General features: G+C 39.0%; 1 pseudogene; it reads left to right on the top strand.

The window, feature by feature from the left end:
- The first annotated feature begins 2,482 nt into the window (after window positions 1–2,482).
- Window positions 2,483–11,535, top strand: part of LOC110194572 (large ribosomal subunit protein eL8 pseudogene) — an 83,465-nt pseudogene continuing 74,412 nt past the window's right edge.

The following is an 11,535-nucleotide window of genomic DNA, read 5'->3' as shown; positions in this document are numbered from 1 at the left end:
GGGACAACTGAGGCTGTCTGTTATCCCTCGGCTTCAATATGTGACTAGCCTATCTTTTCTTCCTATTAATCATTTCCCTGCTATCTTTTATTCTCACTCTTTTTCAAATTTCCCCATTGGTAATCTAGTTCAGTCTTCTCACACCCACCATGTATCTCTCTATTGTCTTCTGTGGGATCTTCATTTTCAATTCTTTGGAGACTGTTATTTTCATTTCTCACAACCATATGGCAACGCCAGGAGTACATGAGTATTAAAAAGATGGGCTGTTGTTTCCAGGAGAAGCTTGGGGCCATTACACAAGCTTTGCAGTTTCCTGAAGGCAATCTATCCCTTCCCTCCTCCTCCTATTCGATTCCAGACCAACTCTTTTTCCATTTGTGCTTTCTGTCCCAGATATATGCTACCTGTTAATCTCTATAGGTTACCCATCCTGCTGCCTACAACTAGGAAACAAACATTCTTCCTCTTCTTCATCTTTCCAGTCTGGATGATCAGACCAAACTCTTTAATGGCTACAGACCTCTTGCAATTATATAAATAATAATAATGGTACCAAAAACAAGGAAAAAATACAGAATGGTAAATAAATGGCAACAGGCTGATTCTGTGACTCTTGTTAAAGTTAATATACACATTTCAAAAAACAAACTGTAAATAACTGAAGTTTAAGCTTTCAAGTACAATCTTTTCTTTAAATTGTGTATTTGAATGGTTGTTTTGTTGATGGTTATTAAGTCTATAATAAATAAAAGAAAAAGAGTATGTGTCACGAACTGAGGTTTCTTCCTGTCTTACAGCCAAAGTCTCCTTGTATTCAATAACTTTTCTTCAATAACCATTTTCCTTTTGCGTCAACAGACCTGGAGGAGACTCAAACCTCACAGAGTCCTTGTACTTTAGTTTCCCTGCTAGAAAAACCACTCCCTCTAGAAGATTAGAGGAGGGTAATGGGGACTATTGAAGAAATCGTATCCAGGAACAGTTTTGGGAAATAAGAAGGAATAAGACTCTCAAACAATGCAGTCCAACGTATGTATTCCTCCATGCATTCCTCCAACCAGCCAAGACCTTTTGAGCAGCTACAGGGTATAGCACTCGTTCGAATGCAGAGAGATGAAAAGACATTCTTCCCTCTCATGCAACATTCAGTTGTACGTATTTCAAGCGATTTCTAATTAGCAATTACAATAAGTGAGACCAGTAAACTGGGCAACAAAAAATCTACAGATACTTTATGAGTTTTGAATGCCAGCTTCCTCTCTGACCAAAGCTATGTTGATTTAAGCCTCGAATGCACAGCTTTTTCTGTGACTATCTTCAGAAATACCTTAAAGGTGGGCAGCAAAGGAAGAGAAGAAACATCAAGGCCTAGGATAGGTCCATATTGTAGACCTGGGTTTCTTTTCCCCCTGGAAATCTGAGAGCTATGGTTTGGGCTAAGGCTAAATGGAGGAGCTTAGGGCCTCTTGCTCAGTTTATCACTTGGACTTGACAGCTTCTGAACTAACTGCTGTTATCACCAAATAAATTCATCTGCCATTGCTAAAAATGGTAGGCTACTTTGTCGATATGAATTCCTACAAGAGAATCGCAATTGACATTTTTAGACATTTTTTAAAGTTTTCCAATTGCTTTAGCTTAGGACATATACAGGAGCACATATAGAGGAGCTTAGCTGAGCCACACGACAATCCTGTGAAATCAGCACTATGTGTGTTATTGTCCCCATTTTACAGATGAAGATACTGAGGATTGGGAAGGTCAAATAACTTGTGGCACAATGGATAGAACACTGGACTTGGAATCAGAAAGACTCATCTGGCCTTAAACTCTTTCTAGCTGCGTCACTCTGGGCAAGTCATTTTACCCTGTTTGCCTCAGTTTCTTATCTATCAAATGACCTGGAGAAGGAAATGGTAAATCACTCCAGCGTTTTTGCCAAGAAAACTCCCAAATGGGGCCACGAAGAGTCAGACATGACTGAAAAACAACTGAAAAATAGATGTCAGAGGGTCTTTTCAGACTCCCAGTTCAGTTTTCTATCAACTGTCACAATGCTCCTTATAGTTTGCTTAGATTCATGGTGTCTCGAAGTTGGAGGGGCCCTCAGAAGCCTACTGATCCAGTGAACTGCCATCTATAACAAGTGTCAAAATCAAGGAGCAGCCTACAAAACTCCCAGTATAATTGGGAAATGTTAAAAAAATAAAAATAAAAATACAACATAGATAATGTTAAGTTATGGTTTTCTAAGTCTACATGTAATCTGTATGAATTCATTTCTATTTGAGTTTGACACCACTGTTGAATAAATTAAGTAATTATTTAGCCTTTGCTTGTGAAGGGAAAATCACTATTTCCAGAAATGGCCCTTTCTACTTTTAGATGGTGCTATTAAGATGTTTTTTCCTTGAGAGCCAAGGCAGAGTACATATTACCCACAAGTCTCCTCTTCTCCTTCCTTGTTCAGCCGGCCAAGATGCCAAAAGGGAAGAAGGCCATGGGGAAGAAGGTGGCTCCGGCCCCTGCTGTAGTAAAGAAGCAGGAGTTCAAGAAAGCAGCCAATTTTTTGTTTGGGAAGCAGCCCAAGAACTTTGTCATTGGTCGGAACATCCAGCCCAAAAGGGACCTTACTCGATTTGTCTAATGCCCTCACTACATCAAAGGTTTTTTTATAAGCGTTTGAAAGTGCCACCAACAATTAACCGGTTCACCCAGGCTTTGGATAGTCAAACAGCTATTCAGCTGCATAAACTGCCTCACAAGTACAGACCTGAGACAAAGCAAGATAAGAAGCCAAGGCTGCTGGCTCAGGCTGAACAAAAAGCTGCAGGCAAAGGAGATGTCCCCACTAAGAGACCACCTATTCTCAGATGTTACCACTGTTACTACCCTGGTAGAAAACAAGAAAGCACAGTTGGTAGTGATTGCACTTGGCATGGACCCCATTACGCAGGTGGTCTTCCTACCTGCCTTGTGCTGAAAAATAGGGGCTCCTTACTGTATTATCAAAGGTAAAGCCAGAGTGGGTCACTTAGTTCACAGAAAGACATGCACAAGCATTGCCTTCACACAAGTCAACCCTGAAGACAAGAGAGCCCTGGCTAAGCTGGTAGAAGCCATCAAAACCAATTACAACAACAGATATGATGAGATCTGTCGTCACTGGGGTGGCAATGTTCTGAGTCCAAAATCAGTGGCTCGTATTGCAAAGCTGGAAAAGTCAAAAGCTAAGGACCTGCAACCAAATTGGGTTAAATGTATATTTGACTTTTCCCTATGTAAAAATAAAAATTTAAACAAACAAACAAAAATGTTTTTTCCTTAAAGGAAGCCTAAATCTACCTCTCCCACCCTCCCATTCTGAACTCTCTCTTTCCTCATTGCTATTTCCTTTCTTTCTCAAAGTATGGTGTAGTGAATAGAAAACTGACTTGAGAATAAAAAAGACCTGAGATCAAGCCCTGCCATGTACTGGCCACTCTCCATGCCACCGCTCTCTTCCACATACTTTTGCATTGCAGTGACTCTGGTCTCCTTGCATAAGAATTCCATCTCCCAACTCTGGGCACTTTCACTGGTTGTCCCCCATACCTGGGATGCTCTTCCTCTTCATTCCTGCCTCCTGGCTTCCTCAAACAAAGTCTCCACCTTCTTCAAGAAATCTTTCCAGATCCTTTGTCACATGTTTCATTTTTGGGGGCTTTTAAAAATTATTTTATTCTGAACTTGAGATAAAAACATTTCCACAACATAATAGAATGGGGGGGGGGAAAGCTGATTGCACATAAAACTGTAAATCTATTATGTACAATTTGCTATTTCTTTTAAATATATATTAAATTAATCATGTAACTTTCTTCTTTTTTTCCTCACTTTTCTTCCCTCCTTCCCCCCTCCCTAGAGATGGCTATCATTAGATGCAACTATGTAATGTTATAGCCTTCCCTCTAAAACTACCCTGACTTTATCATATACGTATGTGTATATATACACATATATACATATATGTATGTATGTATTGATGTATCTTATTTGAATGTAGTAATTTGCATGTTGTTTTCCTCATTAAGACTGTGAGCTCCTTGAGAGCAGGGATTGATTAGTTTTGTTTTGTTGCCTTTTTTTGTATACCCATGGCTTGGCACAGTGTCTGCTACATAATAGGTGTTTAATAAATGCTTTTTTGACTTGACTTTTATCCCCAACTCCTAGTTCTGCCCTTGATTTTGTTGTTCAGTCATTTCAGTCTTATCTGACTCTTCATGACCCTATTTGGGGTTTTCTTGTCAAAGATACTGGAGTGGTTTGCCATTTCCTTCTCCAGCTCATTTTATAGATGAGGAAACTAAGGTAAGCAGGGTTAAGTGGTTTGCCCAGGGCCACACAGCTAATAAGCATCTAAAGCCAGATTTGAACTCAAGAAGAAGAATCTTCCTGACTCCAGGTCCAGCGCTTTATCCACTGTACCAACTAGCTGCCCTTCCAATAATTGAAGATAACCATCCTACCCCCAGGTTTATAGCAGATATAAGATGGTTATTTGCATATTTAACATGTTTAGAAGCAACAAACTTGAAAGACTGAATGAACATAGATGAAGAGAAGCTAGTGCTTTGGAGAGAGCTCAATTATACTAACAGTCCAGTTCCTCTCATCCCAACCTAACTCCCTAGACCTAAGGGAGCTACCAGGTCTCATCCTAAGAAAGCCAAGGTCACCCAGTCCTTGGCCATAGTCAGTATTCCCTCTAAGCTATATAGGGCGTCTGGCTTCAGATAATCTCAAAATCCTCTATCTATACCTTTTATTTATTTTCTCACATACCACTGAAGGCAAATAGAATTTAACTAAAGATAAAATTATATTTCACATTGTTTACCTTTGGTATCTCCAACCTTGACTTTTTTCTACTTTTTCTCCTTTTTAGTGGAGTCCCTTCTCCCCCCAAATGAAAGAAAGGTAGCTCATACTGACCTATATCTCTAAAAAAATCACTGAAGCTTTGAATCACAGAGAAGTACGATGAAGGTAGAAAGTATAGGACACAGCAAAATTTCCGTGTTAGAGACAATGCATTTGTATGTAAACTTGTACGTGTGTACATGGTTTCTGATAGACAAGAGCAGGAAATGTTTCTTTCATTTTTCAGGTCTGTTTCCTTCATTTCAGTTATCCTCTTTCCCCAACAACCTAAGTTCCCATTCACCAATGTACGTCTGGATTCATTCTATAGTCCCAACCTCCACAATATAGTAGGAGACTATGGAAATCATGGATATATATGGCATATGCAACATGTCAATAGAAGAATGAGTGATATCCAAATTGCTTTCCCCTTTGACCAACAGATACTACCATTAGGCTTATACTCCAAAGAGACCAAAGAAATGAGAAAAAGATCCAAATGTACAAAAATATTTATTGCAGTTCTTTTGGTGATGGTGAAGAACTAGAAACTATAGAGGTACCCATTGACTGGGGAATGGCCAAACAAATCACGTTACATGAATGTAATGAGATTCTATTGTGCTGTAAGAAATGAGGAAACATATTACTTCAGAGAAATCTGAGAAGATTTATAGGAATCATTGGAGAACCAGGAGGATAATTTATATAATAACAACATTGGCAAAAAGAACAACTTTAAAAGACTTAAGAACTCTAATCAACTTAATGACCAACCATGATTCCAGAGGACCAATGATGAAGAATGCTATTCACCTCCTGACAGAGAGGTGATGACTCAGGAGGCAAAATGGCACATTCATTTTTTATACATTGTCAATGCAGGAATTTGTTTTGTTTGCCTATACATGTTTATTACAGATTATTTTTTCTTTTTTTCTCCTCAATGTGGGGAGAAAGATGGTGGGAGATAAATGCTTATTAACTGAAATAATTGATTTTAAAAGAAAGAATGAGTGAATATAGTATAATTAGAGTGAAGGACAAAAAGAAATTATGCTGTCAAAAATGGGGGGGAGTGGAGGGAGGGAAGAGAATGGATGTGCATCAACTGGGGAATGACTGAATAAACTGAGGTATATAAACATGAGAGAAGGTTGCCATGCCATAAGAAACAATAAATATGAGGAATTCACAAAAATATGGAAAGATATGAGAACTTAAGATGACTAAAGAAGGCACAACTAGGAGAATATACATGAAAGCTTTTAACAGTATAAATGAAAATAAAATTAAAAGACTTCAGATTAAAAGCAATGACCAATAAAAAGTGATTCCAGAGGACAAATGACAAAACATTTTCCTTCTCTCAGCAGACAGATGGGGAACCATAGAGGCTAAATATGACATACAATGTCAGATACCATGACTGTGACAGTTTATTTTGCTTAACTGTTCTTTGTAATAAGAGAAGGTTGTAGGCATGGAGGGGTTGGAGTGGAGATTTAAATATCAGGAACTTCCATAGTATAACAAAGGATGCAATAAAACTTTTTAAAAGAACATTAAAAAATTATGTTATTTTTGGATTTTCAGTCTTCTCCTCTCTTCTTTCTTGTGTCCCAAGTTAGGGCTAACAACTAGCCATTTGATTAGGTTGGCCAGTATTTCATCATGGAACACAGATGTTCCTTATCATGTTTGTTCTATGGCCTTTTTGTTTTGTTTTGCAGTTTAGGGGGAAGGAGGAGGATAGGGTTTGTTTTTGATCACCCTGCATTTGAATAGATTTCAGAGCTAGAGTTAACTAGGCTGAGGTTGTCAGAGGTTTTTTCTAAAGAGATGCTAGGAATTAAGAAGCGTGTGTGTGTGTGTGTGTGTGTGTGTGTGTGTGTGTTGTGTGTGTGTGTGTGTAACCAACTTACGTAGGTAAGGGACTTACCTAGGGTCACATAGCTAGTGTCAAAGGCTGCATTTGAACTCAGGAAGCGGAGTCTTCCTGACTCTAGGCCCAACACTCTATCCATTGTGCCACCAAGCTGTCCATATAATGAGTTTTTAGCCTCAGCCAAAGCCACTCAGCCTGAGCACAGATTCTCCCGCTCAATGGTTCCACTACCTCTCCCATCCCACTTGGCTTTTCTCTACCCCAAATCTCTCAGGTGCTTAGAAATATAAGAGACTATCTCCCACCACCTCCTTCCCATAGTGCAATAATCATACTTTCTTCTCCTGGCTACAGCCTCATGTTCCTTAAACCTTTCTGCCTTAAAAACACCAAGGAGGTGGTCCTTAATGTAGAAACTGGGAGCAAAGGAGGGTGTAACAGATGCCCAAAGACACTTGGCAGGCTTTGAGAGAAGCACACCGAGCTTTGGCCCTAGTCAATGGGAAGAGGATAATTGGAATCATAAAATTGTTAGAGTTGGATATTATACTTGCTTTTTAATAAGTGCAAACCTAATCAATTTTTTTTTTTAGTAAATGCTAGTCCTAGTTAACAGGAAGAGGTTATTTGGGATCATAGGACTGTTAGGGAGTTGGATGTATGCTCATTTTTTTAAGAAGCACAAGTGAATGTTGTTGTCTTTATGTGATGAAGATTAATACCAGCACTCTCCAGACCACCAGCTCTGCTTCCAGCTGGTTCCCTAAAGTTTTGTGTGGGGAAATGACCCTCTTGGATACTTGATAGCTGCAACTATAGCTCCTTCAGCTCCTGCCTCCGTGAGAGCCACAGCCACTGAAGATCCAGGAAAGAAAAGTCTTGTCATCTAAGTCCTTGGAACTGTCAAATGACTCAAGCGTCAGAAATGGATTCAGTTTTATCACTGAAATGACATGGAAGGAGATGAACTACCATCTGCCTTGCCAAGACACTCTAAAGACCTGTGGGCCTTTTCATCTGCCCTGTGGCTGCCTCCTCCTACTTCTATGGTGCTGCTTGGGAGCAGGGACTCTCTCACTTTTCCAATTGTACCTCCAGCACTTAGCATTGTGCATTATGTATAGGAAGCACTCAATAAATGGTTTTTTGGGTTGTTGGGTTTGTTGTGTGTGGTTTTTTTTTTTGGTTCACTCACTCATTCATATGTGGCTTGATTATTTGGGGGTAAAAAAAAAAACATGGAGGCAGCTAGGTGTTGCAGTGGATAGAGCTCTGGCCTTGGAGTCAGGATGACCTGAGTTGAAATCCAGCCTCAAACACTTGATACTAACTGTGTGACCCTGGGCAAGTCACTTAACCCCAATTGCCTCACCAAAAAGAAAAAAAAAACAGAGGAAGATCCTGGTAGAGTGGACTAGTGCTCTAACTTGGAGTAAGGAAAATCCTATGTTTGAATCCAACTGCTGACACTCGCCAGTTGTTTGACCTTAGGTCACACCCCTCTCTGAGCATCATCAGTTCCCTCATTTATAAAATAAGGATAAAAATACTACTTGCAATCTCTGTCTTATGAGGTTGATATGATGAAAGTATTTTGCAAACCATATAATTTTATGTAAATTTATCATTTCTACATATTGGAGAACTAACTAACCCTGAAGAAAAAACTCTTTGAGAACTTAGTAAATATTCGTCGGATTGGATTGGATATAAGTGCATTATAGTTATTTTACATGGCCAAACTAATGCCTAGCATGTTCATGGTACTATACAAGGTGTTGGGAATATAAACGTAAGGAGACCTAGAAGAGACCAAGTTATAATGTGTTGTTTATGTGCCTGGCACATAGCTGGTGATTAATAAATATTGATTGATTGTTACTTTGGGGAAATAGGACAAGGATTAACTGACTTTTAGACTTAGCTTGCTGGTAGCTATTTGCACAAAACAGGAGGATTGATAGAGGGGAGTTTAAAAATTTCCTTGCCTGGAGCACTCAGTTCCTTTTCTGTTTGAGAAAATTGATCCCTAACAATATTTACCTCGACCAGGAGCCATGAGAAAACCTAAAAAATAAAATGGATTTCTGATCAGCCAGATGACCCTTGAACTGAGAGACTTTTAGGAGAAAACTAGAAGTTTGAAAGAAAGAGGAGGGTAAACAGAAGAGTTCTAAAATGAATTAAAAGGGCAGACCTGATATCAGCATAGTTCTCTACTTTTTGACAACCTGAATGAAGGGAGATGTTTCTTAGCCATTGACTGGTGGAACTGAAGCAGACTTCATATCACCGTGAAGATGGCTAAAAAGGTCTATGGCCTTCCCTACAGGGGAGAAACTCTTCTAATCATAGCATCTCCAGCAGACAGAGAACTGAATTGTGAGTAGCTCTGAAGACAACATCTCAGCTGAAGCTTATAGCTGAGGGATAGTAAGAAACTGAAAGATGAAGCTAAATGAGTTCTAGCTCTATATTCAGCAGACTGCAAGAGCTATCACCTTCCTTCCCAAAAGGGAAAGCCTTCTCATCAACAGCATTCTCCAATGGATGGTGAAAGTGGTTGAAACAGCTGGTGAAAAGGACAGCTAGACCAGAGATGTCACACCAACCAGGAAGCAACTGAGATGCAAGAAACATTCAGAGAGCAGCAGAGAACACTGCCTTCTGGGGAATAGGTACAGCACAGAGAGGCACAGGGACATACGTAGAAGGCAACAGTAACTTCACATCATCAGAGGCTTGAGCTGTTCTGGACACAAGTGATAGCCCTTACCATTCTACTTTTAAATAGTTCTAATTATTAAGAAATTTGAATTTGCCTCTTCATATCTTCTACCCATTGTTCCTGTTTTTACTCTCCAAGATCCATCAGATCAATTCCAATCTCTCTTCCAAATGACACCCTTCAGATACTTGAAGACAGTTGTCATGTCTCTTTTAAATCCTGTTCAAGTTAAATATCCCTAGTTCTTTCAGCCAATCCTTGTGTGCCATAGAATCAAGGTCTTTCATCATCCTAGTTATGTTCAAGTCAAGTCAATAAGCAATAATCAAGTGTCAGGCATTGTTCTAAGCTCCTGGGATCAAAATACAAAAAGAAATGTACAAAAAATACAAAAAGAAATATACAAAAAGAAAGATTGCCCCTGTCTTCAAGAAAGTTCTATTCTAATAGCGGAATATAACACACAAAAGGGATCTGAAAAGTGGGAATGGTGTGGTGAGGAGGCACCTGTGCTGAATAATGTCATAGTCCAGAAAATAAAGGCTGTCTGGTCTAGGTCATTTCTCAAAATGGAGATTCTCCAAACCCACCAGTTGGAAAAGGGGCCATCTGGCTCTGAGATGGAATGGTCCCTTGGATACTTTCCAGCTTATCAATGTCCCTCCTAAACTGTGGAGGCCAGAATGCCTCAAAATACTCCAGATATGGTCTGTCTAGGGCAGAATATGTATTCCTTGAATCTGTCTCTAAAGGCAGCCCAAGATCATGTTAGCTTTTATCACATCGTTGACTCATAAATAAACTAAAATTTTCAGTTTTAAAAAAATTGTTTATTTTAATTTATAGACTAAAACAAGCAATTCCAAAACATAGTATGATAAAAAAAATTATGCATGAAACTGCAAATCTATTATGTACAACTTGATATTTCTTTTACATATATAATAAAATTATCATGTAAATTTATTTTTTCTCTCATTTTTTTTCCTCTCTCCCTACCCCTACCCTTGAGATGGCTACCATTAGACACAAATATAAATAGATATATGTAAAATTATTCTATATATAGTTCTATTTATCAGTTCTTTCTCTAGATGCAGATAGCATCTTCCTTCATATGTCCTTTGCAGTTAATCTGGGTATTTATAATAGCCAAAATGACTTAGTTGGTCAAAGTCATTCTTAAAACAATAATGTTGTTACTGTATACAATATTCTCTTGGTTCTACTCATTTCGCTCTTCATTATTTTGGGCAAGTGTTTCCATGTTTTCCTAAGATCATTGAGCTCATCATATCTTATAGCACAGTAGTGTTCCATCACAATCATATACCACAACTTGTTCAGCCATTCCCTAACTGATGGAATAAACTGCTATCTAACCATGCCTCCCCCACTTTGTACTTGTAAGTGAGCCCATCACCAATGAGAGGTGGAGAAGGGACTAGAGGAGTGTGGTGTTTATTTAGTAGGTCTCTTTATATCTGGTATCTGGGAAGAGAGGAGAAGGCAGGACCTGTTCTGGGTGAAATTTCGAAGTTTCTTTTGGCTTTAACAGAATACTCTCCCCTTCTGAGGCTCTTCTCTCCTATCATTTGGTACCTTGATACCTTCTGAGTATCTGTCCTCCTGCTATTCAGAGTCCCACTTTGTGGCATTCCACTCATCTTTGTCCTTTCCCAAAGTGTTCTATGATACAAAATTTCTTCTTAATAGCTAATAGCTAACATTTATATAGGACTTCAAGGTTTGCAAAGCACTTTACAAATGTTATCTCATTTTATCTCCTTTGCGAGGTAGGTGCCATTATTATACTCATTTTATAGATAAGGAAATTGAGGCACACAGGGGGTTAAATGACTTGCCCAGAGTCTCACAGCTAGCTGGATTTGAATTCAGGTCTTCCTGACTCTAAGTCCAGCCTTGTCTCCACTGTGCCACTTAAAATAAAAATTCTTACTCTGTCAGTACTACTGGTCTCAGATATCAGGAGGAAAGTGAACTACTT

Source organism: Phascolarctos cinereus, unplaced genomic scaffold, assembly GCF_003287225.1.
Source record: "Phascolarctos cinereus isolate Bilbo 61053 unplaced genomic scaffold, phaCin_HiC Scaffold_4;HRSCAF=312, whole genome shotgun sequence".
Taxonomy (NCBI): domain Eukaryota; kingdom Metazoa; phylum Chordata; class Mammalia; order Diprotodontia; family Phascolarctidae; genus Phascolarctos; species Phascolarctos cinereus.
The sequence above is the reverse complement of the archived record's forward strand: the minus strand, read 5'-3'. Positions and strand labels throughout refer to the sequence as shown.